Raw genomic sequence first — 19517 nt, 5'->3', positions numbered from 1 at the left:
TTTCACCAGGTTTCTTTCATAGAATCCTAGAATGGGCTGGGTTGGAAGGAACCTCAGAGATCATCAAGTCCAACCCTTGATCCACTCCCGCTGCAGTTCCCAGCCCATGACACTGAGTGCCACATCCAGTCTCTTTGGAAATATCTCCAGGGATGGAGAATCCACCCCTTCCCTGGGCAGCCCATTCCAATGGCTGAGCACCCTCTCCCTAAAGAAATTCTTTCTAATGTCCAACCTAAACCTCCCCTGGCACAACTTGAGACCTCTTGTGCCCTCTTGTCTTGCTGAGAGTTGCCTGGGAAAAGAGCCCAACCCCCCCCTGGCTCCAACCTCCTTTCAGGGAGTTGGAGAGAGTGATGAGGTCTCCCCTGAGCCTCCTCTTCTCCAGCCTCAACACCCCCAGCTCCCTCAGCCCTTCCTCACAGGATCTGTGCTCGAGTCCCTTCACCAGACCAGAACCAGGTCAGACAGGGGAAAGAGGTGATTGTGGTTTAAGAAGACAAGGTGTGAGACTTAGAGGGGAAGGATAGTTTGGGGGTGGCCAATTACTTCTTGCTTCCTCCATGATTTTCAGAGCCAAGTTTGATCAGAAATGCCCTGAGAAAATCCTTGCATTTTGTCTGACCCCAGCAAGGGAAGCCACATCCACACCATACACTGCAGGCAAACTTGAGGCAGCCTCAGAGCAGGAGGGACAGACACAAACTCCATCTTTAGCTGTGAGACACAGTGAGTGTGGTGCTCACTGTCCCTCAGCTGGGCTCTACAAGCAAGCAGCTCACTGCCTCTGATGGGAAAGAAGGTTTTGCCAGCCAACCTGCAGCTGGTGAAACAGCTCAAAGCATGGCAACAAGCCTGGGTTGCCCAGTTGGACCAGTCCCTGAGGATGGAGGTTGCCAAGCTGCCCTGGCAGCCTTATCCCGTGCTTGGTCACAAGCATAGTGGAATTTTTTTTCCTAATATGCACTGACTGATAGAATAATTGAGGTCATGGTGACTAATATTGCCTCATGACAGGAAGGGTATCTTTTCTTTCCTTGATGTGGGTTGTCTTGTTGGAGCAGCATCAGTTTAACTGCTGTGTGTGCAGAGAGGAAAGTGGGGCTCTCAGTATGTGGTGCAGGGCTGCCTGTAAAATGCAGACAAGATGGCCCCATGGGGACTAAAAACCATGCTACAAAACTCATAAAAGGCCTTGTAGCTCAAGCTTGGCTCAAGAAGTTTGAAATCTCATCAATGAATTGTTTATTTTATGGGCTTAGAACAAAATCAAATAATGTGTAGAGTTCTGGCTAAGAAACGTGTGGGATTCGTGGCTTGTAAGATTTAAAAATAGCTTTATCATTTTAATTAGTTTGGGAGTCCTTTGGTGGTTCTACATTGTGAGAGCTGCCAGGAACTGCTACGAGCAGTAGGACATATGAACATCTTTTTCATAGAGAGCTAAGTGGGATCTAGTTCTGTGCAGGATGTCTCTTCAGAGCAGTGAGCTGAGTCAGAGCAAACAACTCTCTAAGGAAAGGTGAACACCTTCCCTTCAGTTGCATCTGGCTTTGGATTTTTTTGCTCTGATGTTACCTCCAGTCCTTCCTTCTGGTGGCTGCCAGGGAGCTCCAGGGATGCCAGGAGTGCAGCTGAAGCAGCTGGTAGGTTTACTCCATGCCCTCCAGCCTGCCAGGGGAATGGTGCAACTCCCTGTGCCACAAACCTCTCTGTGCAGTGTTACTGGTGATGGACAGGAGCTGTGGACACAAGGGGAAAGGGCTGCACTCTTCAGGAAAGTAGAAGAGGGACTGGACTGAAGTCAGGGCCAGCCCAGAAACCCAGGCCCACGTGGCACCATGGCAGGGCAGGACTCAGCCAAGTGACTCCTCACAATGCACAGGACCTCACAGCTCCACGACAGCCACTCCAGGCCACTGGTGAAGATCTGGTTCAGGTTTTGCAAGCAGTGTCTCCTGTGTGAACACAACTGGCACTCTGGATTGATGCTTTCACTGTTCAGCCAGGAACTGAAGAAATACCCATATCTGGTTACTGGTGGGATCACCCCAGCTGTGGACAAGCCCGTACCAGAAACAGCTCTGCTTATTTTGGAGGGCAAAGTTTTCTGCATTCTCCTGTTACCTCTTTGTGAACAAGCCTCCAGGTCTGGAAATCCATTCCCTACAAGCTCTGCCAACCACACCAAAAAACTGCATTTTAGCGGTTAAATCAGATCCTACCCCACCCTTCCCAAGAAAGCAAGAAGTCAGGGCGTGCTTCGTAAAGCCCTCTCCACCATCACACCCAGAGCAACCTCTTCAATAGCTGCTTCTGGTTTCTTTTATTTTTTTCTGCCCAGCCTCATTACCAAGACCTTTTTTATTTTTATTTTTTTTTTTCCAGTGGCCCAGGTCACCCCGGCCCTCTGCACCGCCCCGTTGCACAATTCATGTGTAAATGTCAAGTTTGAGCAGATCCCTGCCCTCCTCCCTGGTGTGAGAGGGACACGGGGCCAGGAGCAGGAGGGTGAGGGGCGGAGGGGAGGAGCAGGAGGGTGAGGGGCGGAGGGGAGGGAGCGGTGTCGGTACAGTGGGGAGGAAACAAAAGGCCCCGCATATGGGACAGGTCAATAGGCTGCCATATGCTGGTTCCCTCAGCACCCTGCTGCTTAATCCCCCCACTTTCAGGATCGTTATCAGCGCTGGTTGCTTACCCCTGCTCCCAAAAGGTGGTTTATACTCTGCTTGGTTTTAAGTCTTAGAAGTGCTTTTGCTTTCTTGTACCTTTATAAAGATCCAGGGGGAGATGAGGAGGGAAAGGCAAGTTCTCTGACTGTACCACGAAAGGCTGTGGAGCAGCCTGGGAAAAGCATGAAATGAATCATTTCTTAGGAAAAAGCCTTCAGTCATGAAGTTTAGTTTGGGGCATTCACTCTGGGAAGCAGCAGGGTGGTGGGGAAGAAGTACAGAAAAGGCTTTGTTCATGCTTCCTCGGCTTGATTTATATGATGAAGGAGTTCTTGCTCTGCAGAATATTTCGTCTCTGCGCAGAGCTGCGGTACCGACGGAGCATGAAATTCCCCAGTGATCAAAAATGAGCTCTCCATTCAGCAGCTCCTTATCCCACATCCCCCTCCCCTCACCAGCAGCACGTGGGCCCTGGCAGCCCTCCAAACCTACAGAGTAAGCAGGGGGTGCTTCTGCAGACCCTGGTGGGTCCTCTTGCTTCATGCAGTGTGTGTCTGATCAGAAATGAGCAGTGAGGGGAAGTACCCCCCCCCTCCTGAGAGCAGGCTCTGTTTGCTGCAGAATTTCAGGGCACCTACTCAAAGGAGGGCATCCCAATCCCAAACCATTCATGATGGGACTGTTCCTGGGGTGCAGGATGCCCCAGCGTCATGGCTGGTACAGCAGAGCAGTGGGATGCTCCTGGCTTTTCCCTGCTGATCAGCTCCAAGATCATAGAATCCTAGAACTGGCTGGGTTGGAAGGGACCTCAGGGATCATCAAGTCCAACCCTTGATCCACTCCCGCTGCAGTTCCCAGCCCATGGCACTGAGTGCCACATCCAGGCTCTTTTGAAATATCTCCAGGGATGGAGAATCCACCCCTTCCCTGGGCAGCCCATTCCAGTGTCTGATCACCCTCTCCGTAAAGAAATTCTTTCTAATGTCAAACCTAAACCTCCCGTGGCACAACTTGAGACCTCTTGTGCCCTCTTGTCTTGCTGAGAGTTGCCTGGGAAAAGAGCCCAACCCCCCCCCTGGCTCCAACCTCCTTTCAGGGAGCTGAATGTCTCTACAGCCACCACTGTCCCTGCAGCAAAGCAAGGCAGGTTCCTCCTCCTGCCCCTTCAGATCACTTCCACTCCTGGCCACAGCACCATCCTTTCTCCCAGGCTCTCCCACAAAGCCTCTGGAAGCTTTTCCACCTTCTCTTGCAGGAGTCCTGGGTTGCTCTGGCACTCCCCAGCTACTTTCCTGCAGATAACTGTGCTGTGGACATACTGGGGGGAATTTTGCTGTCCCTGGTTTTGTCTCCAGTGATGAATCTGGCTGCTTGGTTGTTTTGCCTCCTGAACAGAAGGGCAGGGATCTGACACAATCAAAATATCCAAACCCCTTAACTCTGAAGACCACTTTGGGAATATGGCTGAGGTTACTGCTTCATACATCCCCAGCAAAGATGTTTATGTTGGGGGGTCTGAAAAAAAGGCTTTGTTAGATTAGATAGCTCCTGAGAGGGCTATAACAAAAAGGCAGAAAAACTGACAGCCCTTTTCTGAAAGGGAGACTCCAAGCAAGAGCTCTGCAGTGGATTAATTAGTAAGTGATGGCTTGGAATCTGATGAGCTGCTTCTTAAAATTACAGCCTGTCTCTGTGCCTGTGGGGCAGCTGAGCAATGCTTTTCAAAAAAGTGAGCTCTCTTGGGTGTCCTAAATTATCAAATAGATTTTATATCAGAGAACGAGGCTCCACTATAACCCCAGATGGATATTTCAGTTCAGACAGGAGCAAAGCACCCATTTAACCACAGATCCTCCCAAACTTGGTAGTTACAGACTGCAGACAGATAAGGCAACTGTCAAAACCTGAGGCACAGACTTGACCAGGGAGAGAAAGAGAAATTTGAACTGCAGCCTTGAAATGGGTTTTGAGCTGAAATTTTTCTTTCATCCAGCTCTAATCCTGCTCAGTAATCCTTAATATCTTCTTTTTCTTCTGTAATGTATGAAATGGTGTTAATGGAGCAAGGAACAGGGCACCTCAGTATTACACACGTGCATGCCTAACATCTTGCTGTGCCTGACAATAGAACTGCATAAGCAAAGCTCAAATTGTGGTAGCATCAGATGCCCTGGGATGACCCAGCTCATTTGCTTCTTCATTCTCCTTGGCTATAGATTTTGTGAGACCACAAAAAAAACAACCTCAAAAAGTGTCATTAACAATCACTGTCATCCCCCTCCCCTTCTGTGGCTTTGCCATCTGTATCACAGCAGCTGCTGCCCACCTCAGCGAGCTGGAAATGCTGCCCAGCACACAGCGCTTGCATCTGAGCTGCCAGAAAGGGGTGAAACACCCCTAATGACATCATTAGAGACAACACAGGGCTCCCTGTGCTCACCCACTGCTACCATCCACTCACACTTCTAAACCACCACCATCTGATGTCTTTATCATCATCATCCCCTGGCCCGATGCCTCCCTCAAGAGAGCTGCTCTTAGGTTGCTCTTTCCCAGCAGGACTTTTTGTCACAGGAGAGAGCACTTTTGTCACAAGTGCTGGAGGAAATGGGGATGCTTGCACCACTGCTGGGGGCAGTTTCCACAAAGGCCACAGGGGCTGTGCCAGGGATGGGGGGAGCACAAGTCCCACAGGCTTGCATGGCTCACACCTGGGCTGCAGTGGTGAGAGGGAAGGGAAATTTCCTCTCAGCAGTCAGTTTTTCCTCTCACTGTTGCCTTCCAAGATTACACATCGTGTGCATTTGGTTAAAGTCCAGAAAAAGAGTTTAATAGAATCCATTCCACCTTTTTTTTTTTTTTTTTTTTTTTCTATTATCCAAGCAAGAAAAATCAGTGCCTGTGAGCTGCAGTGATGATGTCTGGCAGAGGTGCCACGGGGAGAGGAAGATTATCTCTTGTCATGAGAGGACCTGTTAGAATCTAAGGGCCAAGTGGGAGGATGCTGCTGTAAGAACCTTCCTATCAGTTTCTTAAACCTATATGATAAAAATCTCAAGGGGATTAACACAGGGGAGGTTGTTAATCAGTCAGGGCTACGTTATATGGATCCTGGTGCTTATCTTCTGGGAATGAAAACTGTCATTAAAGGCCCATGGAAAGTGAGCACAGTCCACACACAGGGACTGTGCCCACTCACAGAACTGGCATCTAAAACATTTAATTGAAATCTTCCATGCCCTTATTTATTTACTTAAAAAAACAACCCAAAACCAACTAAAAAATAATCCAAGTGAGAAAGTGACCAAAGAGTCACTGTGGGGCAATGTGAGAGAAGAATGAAATGGAAAAGCTTTTGTATTCTTTTAGGCAAAAAAGGCCAGCTCAGAGAGGGTGGGTGACTGCTTGGGTCTGCTCTCTGTGAGCTTAACTCATATGGCAAAACTCACCTGAGTGTCTGCCCACTGACTAGAGAAATATTTGGACTGATTTTATTAAATTTCAGCTTCAGTGTGAGCCAAAAAGTAAAAGGATGCTTTTAGCCTTGAAAATGACATCTGCACTAAAATAGCCAGAGGCTTGTTTTATAATCAGCTATCTCATTTGCTGAATAAATGAAGACTGTCAATTATTTTCACCCTTTTTAGCTCCCAGATAAATACTTCTATTTGTATTTCTTCTTTCTAAAGCCCTAATTGGTTGCTACCTTAAGTTTTTACTGCTTTTCTTTTTTTTTCACAGTGTTTATTTTATTTACAAATAAACTTAGTAGAACGATGTGATGCTATCTTTAGCAGCACTAGGAAAAAAATCCAAACCATATGAAAGACGTGCTGCAAGCAATCAGAATAATTCTTCTTCAGCAGAAATTCTCTTCTTTTTGTGTTTGTAAATATGTGGTTTTCCTAACACAATTGGTAAGACTGGAGCCAGGGTCTTGCTTTTCTCCTCAACTAGGAAAAAAAGAGCTTGGTTTGATAGGGCTGTCCTGAGAGAGAGAGAGAGAAATGTCTTTAAAGCCAGCACCATTTTCAGTGGAGGAAATGGATATTTTCTCTGTATAGCTGTGGACAGCACAATTGAGAAAATTTTGAGAAATATTTCTTTATTTCTTTAGTTTATGCCTGGTTAATTCAGCTGAAATCAAGAGGTTGGGACAAATGAGAGCTCCACAAACTCCCCTTCCCACAGCTGTAGAAGGAGCTGTGGGTAAATCACCTAAAAATCCTACCCTGATCCTGGGAGAGGTTGATCTTGGAAACAAAACCTGCTCAGCATTTCCTTGATCTGTTCCTGCATGCCCACAATCACTGACTGAAGTGACAGTCAACTAATTTTCCAGGAAAAAATCAGCTAAATTGGGGTTTTGCACCCAAAAGTTGTAAAATCAGCAGCATGGTTTTGTGACAGAGTAATGCTGGGCTGTATTTTTCTTGAGAACTTTCAAGCAGAAATTCTTCTTTGCTGTTTTGGTTTGCATCTGAAACTCCAAGTGACAAGTAAGAATGTTGTTACCAAATGACCCACTTTCAAAGTAAGGGAAATTTCCATGAGAAGCCTTGGAAATGAAGACAAGCAAGTCTTGCAGAACCTTAGAGACCTCAGAGCAAGGGTAAAATGATGTCAAATTCAGTTAATAGTGTTCTTTCACCATTAATCTGCTATGACAGAGAAGACCTTGAGCTGGATGTCCCAAAATAAAAGTGAACTAAAATATCCCCTCTTTGTGAAGAATTTCACATAAATAAATCTTAAAAAAAAAAAAAAAATTACTACCTATAATATGCTTTCAGACATTTCCTTGTGTTTTTACAGATAGGCTATATCAATACTCAAAGGACAACTGAAAAGCTTAAACCAGTCCACTTCAAAATGCATTATTTTGTTGTCTCTTTAAGTGAATCTTCATTTTTTCTGGACCTGGAATAACAAAGCAACTTCCCAGTTCTATTTCTAGGTGATTGAAATGTTAAAAAAAAAAAAAGGAAATAGTAAAGCTCAGGCACTTCACCTCATGCCTTGCTTGTATGAAACTGTTCCCACCACATTATTCTGTGCTGTTCCATTAGTTTGGAAATCAGGAGGTATTATTTGCAGGTTGTGGTATTACTTGCAGGTTGTCTGGTGCTCCCAGCTGTAGGGTGGTTTTGCCATGGCAGGGTGCCAGCTTGTTGTCAGCCATTAGATCCCATTAGATCATTATCCAGCATCATAGCACATCACAGAGCTCCTGAAGTGATAAAATCCCGGGTTCCCTGGTGAATTTTGGAGAAATGTTTATAGTGGCATTTGTTAAAGTTAAATGCCTATTAATGGTCCCACTAAAATCCCTCTTTTTTTCTTGTGGGAATCATGCTTTATTCATTTATTTAAACTCCTTCCAGGGAGAAAGGGGTGTGTGAAAAATCTGTATGTTTGCAATTATTGATTTCTTTGAAATTTAAATCTTCAGGTTTTTTTCTTTTTTCTTTATTTTTTTTTTTCCTAAAAGAAGCAGGCACATGAAAAGCTACAAGGATTGATTAGTTTTTAATATTTGCTTGACATTATTTTAAATAATGTTTTAGAAAGCATTTCTATTTATATATACAAAACAAAACAAAATTACATAAACATATATATTAAAAATGTATTTATTTATATATATAAAACCACAACAAATAATCACAAATGACTGGAAAAATAAATTGTAACCAGGTTTTGTTCAAGCCGAGCAAGCAGTAAGTGGTGGAAGGAGGGCTGAAATGAGGGCGTTTGGAGTTCTTTCTCTCCTGTCAGCTCCAAATTATTAAAGGATTTTCTTACTCCATTGCTTGTGTCTTTCTTACCATCAACTCTGTTTGCTTTTTTTTTGTGTTATAGTCTTGCCAACAACAAAGCAGATGCTTAATGTAATAGCCCAGTAATTTTTAGGAGTTCCCACTGAATCCTCAGTTTTTCAGCATCTCTCCTCCTTCAGACCCCAGAAGCAGACACGGGGGTCCAGCAGTGATTCCACCAGATGATTAAGGCGTATAATTTAATGCTTGCTGTTATCCTTCGGAGGACTTCCAGCTGATTCACAGAAATATTACACAAGCCACCCTGCAAGGCAACCTGCCAGGCAAGCACCACTTTGTGACGCCGCTCCCCCTGCTGCCATTTTACCTCACGATCTCTCATTCAAGCCCAGAAGCCTCCCTCTTAATTCTCTTCGCTGCTTACATTTCTTAACCAAAAAACACAAACGCCGGATCTCATCAGCTCGCAGAAGGGGCACCCCAGGAAAAGGAAAAGAAGGAAATTTCCTTCGGGGAAAGGAAATTGGTGGAAAATAGGCGGGTTTTTTTTCGTGAGCTTCCCAAAGCCCGCAGATCACCGAGGGAACGGCAGCTCCTCAAGGGGCTGCATGAGGGGGTGGAGCCCGCGCTGAGGGCGGGAAATTTAAACGGAGCGTAACGGTCACCAACGGTTATTAACGGTCATTCCAGCGCCCAACGGCTCTGGGGCGGGCAGCTCCACATCGGGGAAGGAAAAAAGGGGCTTTTAATGAGATTCCTAAAGCCCAGAAAGTCACCGGAGAAAGGGCAGCTCCTCAGCGGGCTGCTGGGGGCTTGCAGGAGGAGCTCACCCCCCACACAGCCTGCCACAAGAAAGGGGGAGTGTGGTGAACATGGCGGGCAGTTTGCCGAGGTGAGGTGTGAGCCTTCTTTCTTCAAAGGACTGAGCTCCAAGGTAGTCCACAGGGGTGAAGAGGCTGGTGGATATTTGGATTTTATATCCCATCTCAAAGTGATGTGGAGCTGGGGATTGGCATGGAAGGCTTCAGCATGGCAGAAGCACAGCACCTGGTAATGGTGTAGGCACAGGCAGGTGTCTTCTGAAGTCTGAGGACTTCTAACATCATAATTGGGCTGATTTTCTGGCTATCACTTCCTACTGATGTTTTCCTGTTACTAGAGAAAAAATGGCTCTAACCTAGGGACAGCTCAGTTCTTCTGGACCTTTTTTTAACCAGTCTTGGAGCACCAGCAGAACCTTCTGGACACAGATGCAGCCACAGTGCCAGCATCAGTTTGGTGGCACAGTTTTCTGGAGGAGCTGCGTGAGGCATTTTGCTGGGGCAATTCATCTTTTGGTCCTCTCCAGGCAGGTGCAGCCCTTCAGGTGCTGGATCCTAAGAGAGACTTGTTCCATCACAACCAGCCAGCATTTGACCTAACTCCCAGGAAGGAAGCTGCTCCAGCTCCTCTTCAGAGTGTGTATTGACATCTGAATCACAAACATTTGAAAAACCAGGCTCCTGGCAGAGAGAAAAGCAGGAGATTAGCCTGAGCAGCATGAACCATAACACAGCAGCAATACAAATGCCCTTTTGCAGAATGAGCCCCTGAAGTCTGGAAGAAACAGACAGCGAACACATATTTGATAGAGTGGTCCTCATTACCTCAACCTCTGTGTTCAAGGACACCCATGTTTTCTTCACTGAAAATGGAGGATTTTGTTTCTGGTCATGTCTCTTTGCATCTCTCCTCCCCTTCTTTTGCCAGGATCTGGCACACCTGACAGGTTTGTTGGTGCAAGAACAGCTTCCCTTCCCTTTCTCTGCCAGCTCCTCTGCATTGCTATGTCCCAGCGTGGAAGGACAGCAGCCAGGTAAAGTGGGGCTGCCAAGGCAAGGGTTATCTTGTAATGTCCCAACGTGCTGAAAGGGAGTGCCATGCCCCAGAGGTCCCATCCAAGAGAAATGGGGTTGACAAAAGGGGTTTTACTGTCTTGAGACATCAGATCCTGATCAGTCTTCCAACAGCCCAGATCTGGAGTAATCCCATTGCTATTCAAGAGGCCCTGCAGGAATAACACTCCTGGCAAGCTGGTAGCCCTTCAGGACTGTAACTGAGCAGACCAAAGCAGATTACACCAAAACCTGGATGAGATATTAAACCTAATCCAGGACCCAACAGATCAAACCTGTAGGAAGTGTAAGAGAAACAACCTTTGAACTTGCAACTGAGATCCTGAAGCACCTGGCTTGAGCCAGGGAAGAAGCACATCAGCCTGAAGCTCAGTATTGTTCCTCACAAAAGGGAGACCTTCCTCCCTTAAGATGGATCTACTGGAATCCAGGGAGTTTCGTCCTGACCCTCAACAAGTTTTGCAGCTGCCCCTGTGTGTTGCACTCTGCTCACCTGCCAGCAACTGAGTTTAAGCCAGCTGAAGGGTCTGTGTAAATTCCAAAAGCCTTGGTGAAATGTGGGCTGAGTATCTCAGAAGAGGAAGAACTTGTGCCAGGTGTGACTCTGCTGTCACCTGGCCTGGGCACAGTGAATTATGAACAGCACCACCCTGTGAGGTCCAATTGGGCCTCTCTGGAGCCATGGCAAGCAGAGCACAGGGCCCATGATCACAACTTGTAGTTATCAGCATACTCTGCTCTGTCCTGAAGAAGGGGGAGTCTCCCATGCCTTTGATTTTCTGTTGTGATGGGCTCAGTGTGTGACATGCCAGTTATTTCTTTCCTACTGGAAACAGATTGGATCTGCACCACTTTTGTTGTCTTTGAAATATTAAAGTGGTTTATGTCCAACGGAGCTGAGCACTTAACTTTAGGGGGTTCCACTTGGCTTGCTGCCCAGCCTGGTGAATCCCCAGGGAAGATCTTTAAAGGCTGCCTGAAAGAAAACAATTTTAATGACTTAATAAATAAGTACACCCACGCCATGAGGAAATGGCAAAGCTCTTGGAAAGGTGACATCCATAAGGAGTTCACCAGCTGGATTATTTCCAGGGATGACCTCTTCAGGCTTCTGCTGATTGCTGGTGGTTTAAAAACACTTGAGGTATGACATGTTTTCTTTTAATTTCTCTCCTTGCATTTCAAGGATGTGGTGCCTAGGATATTGAAGGGAAAAACAAAACAAAGAAGGAAAGGCAGAAAAGAAAGGTAACAAAAAAACCAAGGGCAATAAAAGGTTGTAGTAAGAGTTTTTCATATAGCCAAGATCAACTTCAATCTGGAAAGCAGCCCCCTAAAATGTGGAGTTTGCCAGCAACAGGGAGGACCCTTACCATGGGGCCCCAGAACCATTTTTCTGCAAGCCCTCCCAGAGTGGGAGAGGAGCCTCACCTGAACACAAAGCTTTCAGACCCTGGTGGCAGGTGGGCTGAGGAAGGTAAGTGGATTTCACTGCCTACAGCTGATGTGATCTGTGTCTTTTCTCCATTCCCTCCCAAATGTTTTAAAAAAAGGAGCAATTCCTTTTCAGTGTTGCTAGCATGCACAGAAAAGGGTTTGCAGAGCAAACATCTTCAGCTGCAGCAACCAGCAGTGGAACACACAAGCTGGTAGCCAATTTTTCACAGGTTCTGAGTGCTGAGCCCATCACCTCTAACACATGCTGGTACCCAGAATCAGATTTCCTTTAAGTTTTGGAATGGTTAGGTTTGATATTTTTATTTACATCATTTATAGCTTCAGCTGAGAGCTGAAGTAGAAGAACCAGACCCGCTGCAGTGGTGTAGAAGTCAAATCATCTGGATTTTTAACCTAAGCTGTGGGACAGATGCCTGAGTCACTTCTGAAAATGGAACAACAGGCCTCAGGTAGTGTGCACTTTTGCACCCCTTTCCCTGGAAGGAGGAGTGCTGGAAGGACACAGGTTTTCACACTGCCCATGAGCCCAGACACCCTCACATTAAAGCCCAGGTAACTTCTAAATAGCCTCAAACAGGCATTTTGTACACTCCAGCTGTACACCAGCTCCTGCAATGCAAATGCCCTGGGGGACATTTTTGTATCGTGCTCTGACTTTTTTAGATAGCAGCTGCTGCTTTTTATTATTTATAGGGACATGCTGTATTCTTGAGTGTTGTGGGGTGGTTTTGCCTCCTAGAAGCTTGCCAAATGCTTCCCATTCCAGGAGCCTGATTTAAGGTATTTATCAGTGTTGCCAACACTTCACCTTGTGGGCTGAAAGTTTACATTCCTGGGGGTTGCCCAGACTAAATTTTTGGTGAAGCAGCTTAGCTATACCTGAGGAGACCAGAGACTAATAGCTGTGTTGACAAAATCTGATGGCATTTTCTTCTAGAAGCCCAAGTGCTCTTGTGGTTTGGAGCAAGGACTTGAAAGCACTCAAAAAATGAGGAAGCAAAGAAGCAACTGTCCGTGAAACGTTTGGCTGGAGTGATGTGTTTAACATCTCTGAGGTGCTGAGCTGGAAGGACTTCATTACCCAGAGCAGCACTCAGCCACTCAGCACCACGACCTCTCCTCCTCCCTCCATCCTTGCTTAACATTTTAAGTAACATGGGGAAAAAAACAGTGGCAAAGGAGCTGTGAAGGCTAAAAATAGCTCTGGGAGATTATCCTGCATGCATTACTTCTTGCTTAAGTTGGAAGAGCACTTTGTTTGGAGCAAAGCCACCACAATCCCTTCTTCCCTACTCTTAACTTTCATCCTCACCCTTGTACCAGGCTTGGCATAGGAGTAATCTGGGCTACAAATAATCATTAGGTCCTACTGTGATATTTTCCATCCATCAGCTCTTTCCAGTGGCTCCTTCCCCTTCAGGTTTGTTGTTCTGCTCACTGCTGTTTGCTGCAGAGCTGTGAGGAATTCTGAAAGTGGTGTCCCTGTTGTTGTTGGCTTCTCTCAGCTCAGCCTGCTCACACACTGGCTTGTTAGCACAGGCTTCTGCCCCGGGTTTCTTATTAAAAAAAAACCAAAACCCAAACAAAACCAACAAAAGAGCTTATTGGCATTCTTGTTTTGAGAACAAACACAGTTACACAGGCTTTGCAGGCAGAGCTGACAGAACAGGTAGGTCATGAGATACAAGTCTGTGAGCTGCAGTGGCATCCCCTGGAGAACTCCACTAAACAAGATTTTATTTGGTCCAGAAACAAACCCAGACGGTCACTGTTCCAGATCACTGCCCTGCTGAGGACAAAGACCTTGAAGAGGACTGATAGCTCAGGGTGCTGCCTACCTTAGCAGCTCTTTTATTCACAAAGGTAATGTAGCAGAAGGCTGCACCCTCAGCTCACATACCTCAGTGTGGGTCCATTGACCCCAATGGAGCAAAAGTGGGGCTGCTGGCTGAGGGTCTATCTCACTGTGGCCTGAAAATCCCTCTCTGAAGTGCTCTTCCTGTGAGGGGTGCAGAGAGCTGATCACTCACACCAAGCTGCTTTCCACTCAGCTGCCTCCTTTCCCTTTTATTACCATTAAAGAGAGAGATGCCATCTCAGGTGGATGTAAGGCATGAGGCACTTCAGTGAACCCACAGTCACTTTAGATTGATTGGAGATGGTCCTTTGGGGGCAGTGGTTTCCAAGTAAGGCTGTCTGCTAAGCACTCAGCAATACATGCTATACAGGCATGCACACTGACAAGAGACAGCTTTATTGATGGACACACTGATGTTCAGGACATGCATCTCTTGCTTCCTTCTTATTCCCAGCTGCTTTCTGTTGATTCCTTTTTTTTTCCTTGACAACAGCTTGCAGATCATCTGAAGAATGTAGCTTATCCTAACGACCATGGCAAAATGCTGTCCTGCTTCTGATGTGAAGTTTGAATTTATATTGGAAAGGAAAATGGTTTTTTTACAGGAAAGGCATCCTAAGAAGACAAAAATGGGTGCAGTTTCAGGTTGGATATAGCCAGCCCAGCATTCCATCCCTGTGAATGGGCTGTAGCTGGTACTTAGAAAAACAGAAGCAACAAGACAAAGGAAGAAGGATGCTTTCCTTGGTCTGATTTTCTGGTTTCAGGTTCAAATCCACAGCATCTCAAAAATTCTGGATTAGGGCCCTGCCTCTGGGCATCATTTTGCTGAGCCTGCTTATACATTTCCCTTGCAGCTTCATCTTGCAGTGAGTCCACACTTTCACCTGAGTGTTGTGCAAAAGAAGCAGCTCTTTTAGTTCAGATTCTGGTGCCCAATCCTTTCATTGAAGACTCTCTGCACTGTGAGAAGTGGTAAATAGTTGGAGAACTCCTACTTGCTAGGTTTTAACAACAGTTCTGATTCCAGCACATCATTCAGGATAAAGATTTATCAATGTAAAAATAAATCATGGCCCAAAAGTTAAACCTCTCCACTTCTCAGGTTGCCATCTCAAAGAACCTGAGTCTCCAAGGAGAACTCTGTATTTTCACTCAATGCTCGTAAACCATTTGATATTTCATGTGCTCACTGCTTTAGTTCTGATTTACAAGTAGTCAGAGGCATGCAAAATAATGCAAGGAAAAGCAAGAAGGATTAGGAGGGATGAGGAAGAGGGGCAATGCAGGCCAAACCCAGCATGTCCTTTTAGGCATAAAAAACCAGCTCCTCAACTCCACAAGCTTTTCAGTGCAGGGAGGAGAAGGAGCAAATCCCTCTGCTTTTATGGGGAAGCAGATGAGATTACAAAAGTCATGGCTGATAGAATCCTAGTTCTGGCAATGCCTCCCTGCTTGTCTGGTGTGGCTTGGTTTTGAATTTAATCCTGCTTTTCTAGGGACTGCTTAATGACAGGGGAATAGCAGTGGCACATGAACAAAACAAGACCAAAGGAATTCACAAAGAGTTTATTGAATCATCAACTGTTGCATGGCTTTGCCAAACCAGTGGCACTTGCTCACTAATTCTTTCATCTGCTTTTCCTCCTTAACTGTCTCACTCTCAAGGAAATAATCAGATGAGTTATTGAAGACCTCAGCTCTAACCGAGCTGAAGTGACCCCCTGTATCTTCTTCCTCCTCAGTGGGTAAGAAAAGGCTTTTCCACAGGAACATGATGGGCAGGATCCTGCTCTCACTGTTTGGCCTGAGTAACAGTGCTGCTCTGTCCAGGCAGGCATGTGAGATTGGTGTCTTTGAAGGAGACCTCTTGCAAGGAAGGAGGAAGCTGGTCATATAACTCATAGCTGAGTACTATGTGTGGGGTGAGTCTCAAAATCAAATGAGGAGATTGGGATGCATAAATCCCATTGATTTTCAGAGGATCAGATATATAACTAGCTCTTCATTTTTTTAACCAGATCCCCTCCTTGAGGGGATATGAGATGTATTTGGCCTTGTTTCTCAAGCAGCAGAAAACTCAGGGTATATCTGAGGCACACAGAGGAAAAACTCATTGTTAAATTTCTTTTTCCTAGGCAAGGGTTTTGTCTCACTATGGACAGCAGTATCTTTACCCCACATGAAGACAGTGACTGGTGTGGCACTTTCTGTCTCACCCATGCTCACCAGATCTGCTGTGGAGAGCTTTGCCAGCATGGCTGCTCATCTCCCTCAGGCTCACAACAGTCAGCCTCTCACTGGGCTTCAGACAGATGCTTCCCCAGAAAGTGTCACCACTAAATCCCAGCTCACATCCCACATATCTCCATGTGCCTACACTAGCTGAGTGTCAGAGCCAGGCTCTGCTCATACAGGCTTACTGATAATGCTACTTTTGCAGACACTCCATGGTGGTGTAAACAGCAGCAGTTCTCTTAGGCAGTATAAAAACTCTGGAGAAAATTGTTGGTCCTATTCCTTTGCTTCCTTACCTGGATTTCTCAGAGACCACTAAGTACAGAAGATCCATGTGGATCAATACTATTCCCAGGCACTCTGAATGCTGAGCTCTGAAGTCACGTAGGTTTTACCTGGAGTCACTAAAACAATCAGTTCCAGAAAGGGAAATAGATTGAAGTGCCACAGCTCCCTGATCCAACCATGACATGTACTGTGTTTCTTAAATAAACTTTCCTGGGTTGGGAGAAACAGGAGAAAAAGCATTAACAACACTTGCAAAGGCAGTATTGGAGCTGAAAGAGGGTGCAATTTCTCTGGTGGTCTCTGCTTTTTAGGAAGTTACTCTTGTTCCTCCTTTTCAACCCTTTCCCTGCAGTGGTGGTGCCACCACAGAGACATCCAGACTAACCATGCTGCTTTTCTTGTTTTTCTGTAAAATTAGCTTCTGGCTGGATGTTTCTGGAGCTGCTGGCAAAACCCCTCACCACCTCCTGACTTCAGCTCCTTCACCACTGCATCATTTGTGGAACTTTTTTCAGTGCTTAGTGCATTGGGGGGTTGCCTGCAATGTTCTGCACTACAGTGCAGGGCACTGCAAAATGAAATTTTGCTTTGAAGAGAAAGAGCAAACCTAGGTCTGTGGATGCTAATGTGAGTTTTTCATTGCCCCTAGCAGGACAAGGATTTCATTCTAATATTTCCTTTGCAGGTATTTATATGGCATCTTCCATCACTACAATATTGGAGCACCCAGGGAACTTGTGATTTCAGGCACCTACAAATACACCTGGAGCTTCATAACTGCAAACAACTGCACTACAGCAGCACCAAAGGCAGGAAAAAGATGCACAGAGTTTCCTCTAGACAGGAGTACGAGATCATCCTGCATCACCTCTTGCATATCACAGGTATGAAGCTTCACACAGCCCCCCTAGTACTGCACAAAATAAACAGGGTTTGAGCACCCATCTTAGAATCACAGAATTGTTTTGATTGGAAAAACCCTTTAAGGTCATGAGTCCAACCATTAAACTAAATCTACTGAGTCTGATGCTAAATCCTCAGCACCACATCTACTTGTCTTTTACTCAACCACCTTCCAGGGCAACAATAGTCAGGATTCCCTTGCTCCTCAGCTCTCACAGAATCACAGAATTATCAGAATTAGAAGGGACCTCTAGAGATCATCTAGTCCAACTCTCCCACTAAAGCAGGATCACCTGGAGCACATTACAGAGGACTGCACCAGCCAGGTTTTGAGTATATAGGGGACTCCACAACCTCCCTGGCAGCCTGCAGGATCTTGATCTTCCTACTCTCTGGTGTCCTAGGAGTTTATAACCAACACCCCATAGATGCACACCAGCTAAGCAAGCACAGCCATGGAGCTGTGAGGGGGAATGGTGACATTTCAGAGTGTGTATTTGCATTCCTGTTGATGAGCATGAGTAGGAAGGGAAAAGTTAAATTAGCCACTTGTGGTGGGGTAGGAAAATTGCATCAGAGGAGCAGGGTCTTACTGCAGAAAGAAATTATTTGCCCAAGAAAAAAGCAAAGCCTCCATTGCTTGAGTTTTCTGAGAGGAAATTAAACAAGACGTATAGACAAATACATCTGAAGCACTTCTGCTTGATTGCAGAGCAGCTGGAATAGATGGCCCCTTTTTGTTCATCTGTTCTTTTTTGCTGCTACTGTTTTTAAGCAGGTGAACATCTGTTGTCCACCTGACCCACCATAAAACCTCAGCTGTCAGGAGCAGGAGAGGCTGTGCTGTGATCAAGGGGCAAAGTTTACTTACTGCAAAGCCTGGAGGCTTTCATTTGCATCTCTCCATCCCATTAACAAGCAGTTGAGCATGCATTAAGAACAGGCTCCCCCCAACCAAGCAGCATGTGGGTGCCTGCCAAAAGAACTGGCATCAATTCTTGGACATATATGGGGTGAATTATCCTCTCTGTTGTTATGAACTGCACTGAGTTCTCACTTAGGGGTGTGGGAATGACACAGCTTTTGGTGGATTTGTATTTAGTCCCAGTGACTTCCATGGATTTGCTGTGTAACTGAGGGCAAGGCACGTTTCTTCATTGCTCTTGTTCACCCCTTAAATGGCAATAACAATGTTCCTCTTTCTTTGTAAAGAGCTTTGAGCACCACAGGGAAAAAGCAATCCATTATTATAACTGAAGAACACTGATGTGGAGTAGCACTGCGTGTTTCAGTTCTCACCTTCTGTAGTTAATGATTAGACATGAGCTGGGAGCTTCTCTACAGGATATAGGACAGCTCTTTAAGGTGCAAACAATAAAGAAAGCAGGAACCTGGTGTTATTTAAGACAGTGCAAGCCAGAGGAACTGTTCAAAGCTGGCTGCCCTTGAACAGGAACCAGTGAGTAAATAGCTGTGTGTTATAATAGAAGGTGCAGTGTGGTACTCTCTACTGGTACTCAAAATAGGATGAAACATGGCTCCATCACAGTGCTGTTAGCACATGATCATAACCTAATTAAGATGATCTTAACCTAGGTAAGGGTTCCTACTCTAGGTCTTGTCGAAATGAGTAGCAAACAGCCATTTCTTCCCCAAAGAGCATCCCGTGGTGCTACTGGTGAGAGGTGAAAAAAAACAGAATAGAGGGAGAGAATGCAACAAGTAGAGCAGGGTGTGCACAGTTCTTAGTGTGCCCTGCAAGGAACCATGGCACAGGGAGAGAGCATCCCGTGCAGCTGAGAGGGAGGACAGGAAGGTCATGGCACTGCTGGATGAAAGCTGGTGGCAGAGCTGGAACAACTTTGTTCTGACTGCTGGGTCACTGAGAACTAAAGCACACAATGGAAAATAAAATTCCCTCACTGGTTCCAATTAGCAAGGAGCTTCAGTCAGTTTCCTGAAACCAGTAATGTTTAGTTAAAAGCATAAATCCCTGCACGTGAGACAATCTTGGCTCTGGTAGGATAGAGCCTAGCTAGAACTTCTGCTCACCAAGGCTTGCTGGGAAGTGCTGGTGGGCACCCAGTACCCAGGAGAGCTGGGTGAGGTTTGTTGGTTCCTGGTCCTCTTGAGCTCCTGCTCCCTGGGGACAGCTCCTGGCTGTGTGCTGCTCAGAACCTTCTCTCTTCCCGTGTGGTTTTCAAGCAGATGCCAAAAGCTGAGGCAAAAGCTCATAACATGCCAATTACCCTGGCCTCAAAACCACAAATGATTGTATACAGCTGTTGGCAAATGAAACCTTGTTCCAAACATTTAATACCTAATTGAATAAACTTGCAAAGCCCAGCTCTGGGTTTGCCTCTTCCCCTGCCCTCGTGTCATCCCTCCAGCCCACTTCCAGACCCTGGGTGTTCCAGTGAGAGAG

At 45.9% G+C, this 19517-nt stretch overlaps 1 long non-coding RNA gene across 2 annotated transcripts in view; it reads left to right on the top strand.

Annotated features, from left to right (window-relative positions):
* The first annotated feature begins 9813 nt into the window (after positions 1-9813).
* Positions 9814-19517, top strand: part of LOC139793966 (uncharacterized) — a 92873-nt gene continuing 83169 nt past the window's right edge. For both annotated transcript variants that reach the window (XR_011724890.1, XR_011724891.1), the window contains exons 1-2: positions 9814-11491; positions 16875-17073. This is a non-coding gene — a long non-coding RNA (uncharacterized lncRNA). The remainder of the gene's footprint in view (positions 11492-16874; positions 17074-19517) is intronic.

The sequence above is a fragment of the Heliangelus exortis genome, chromosome 3 (assembly GCF_036169615.1).
Source record: "Heliangelus exortis chromosome 3, bHelExo1.hap1, whole genome shotgun sequence".
Classification (NCBI taxonomy): Eukaryota; Metazoa; Chordata; class Aves; order Apodiformes; family Trochilidae; genus Heliangelus; species Heliangelus exortis.
Note: the sequence above shows the minus strand (reverse complement) of the source record. Positions and strands in the feature narration are given on the sequence as shown.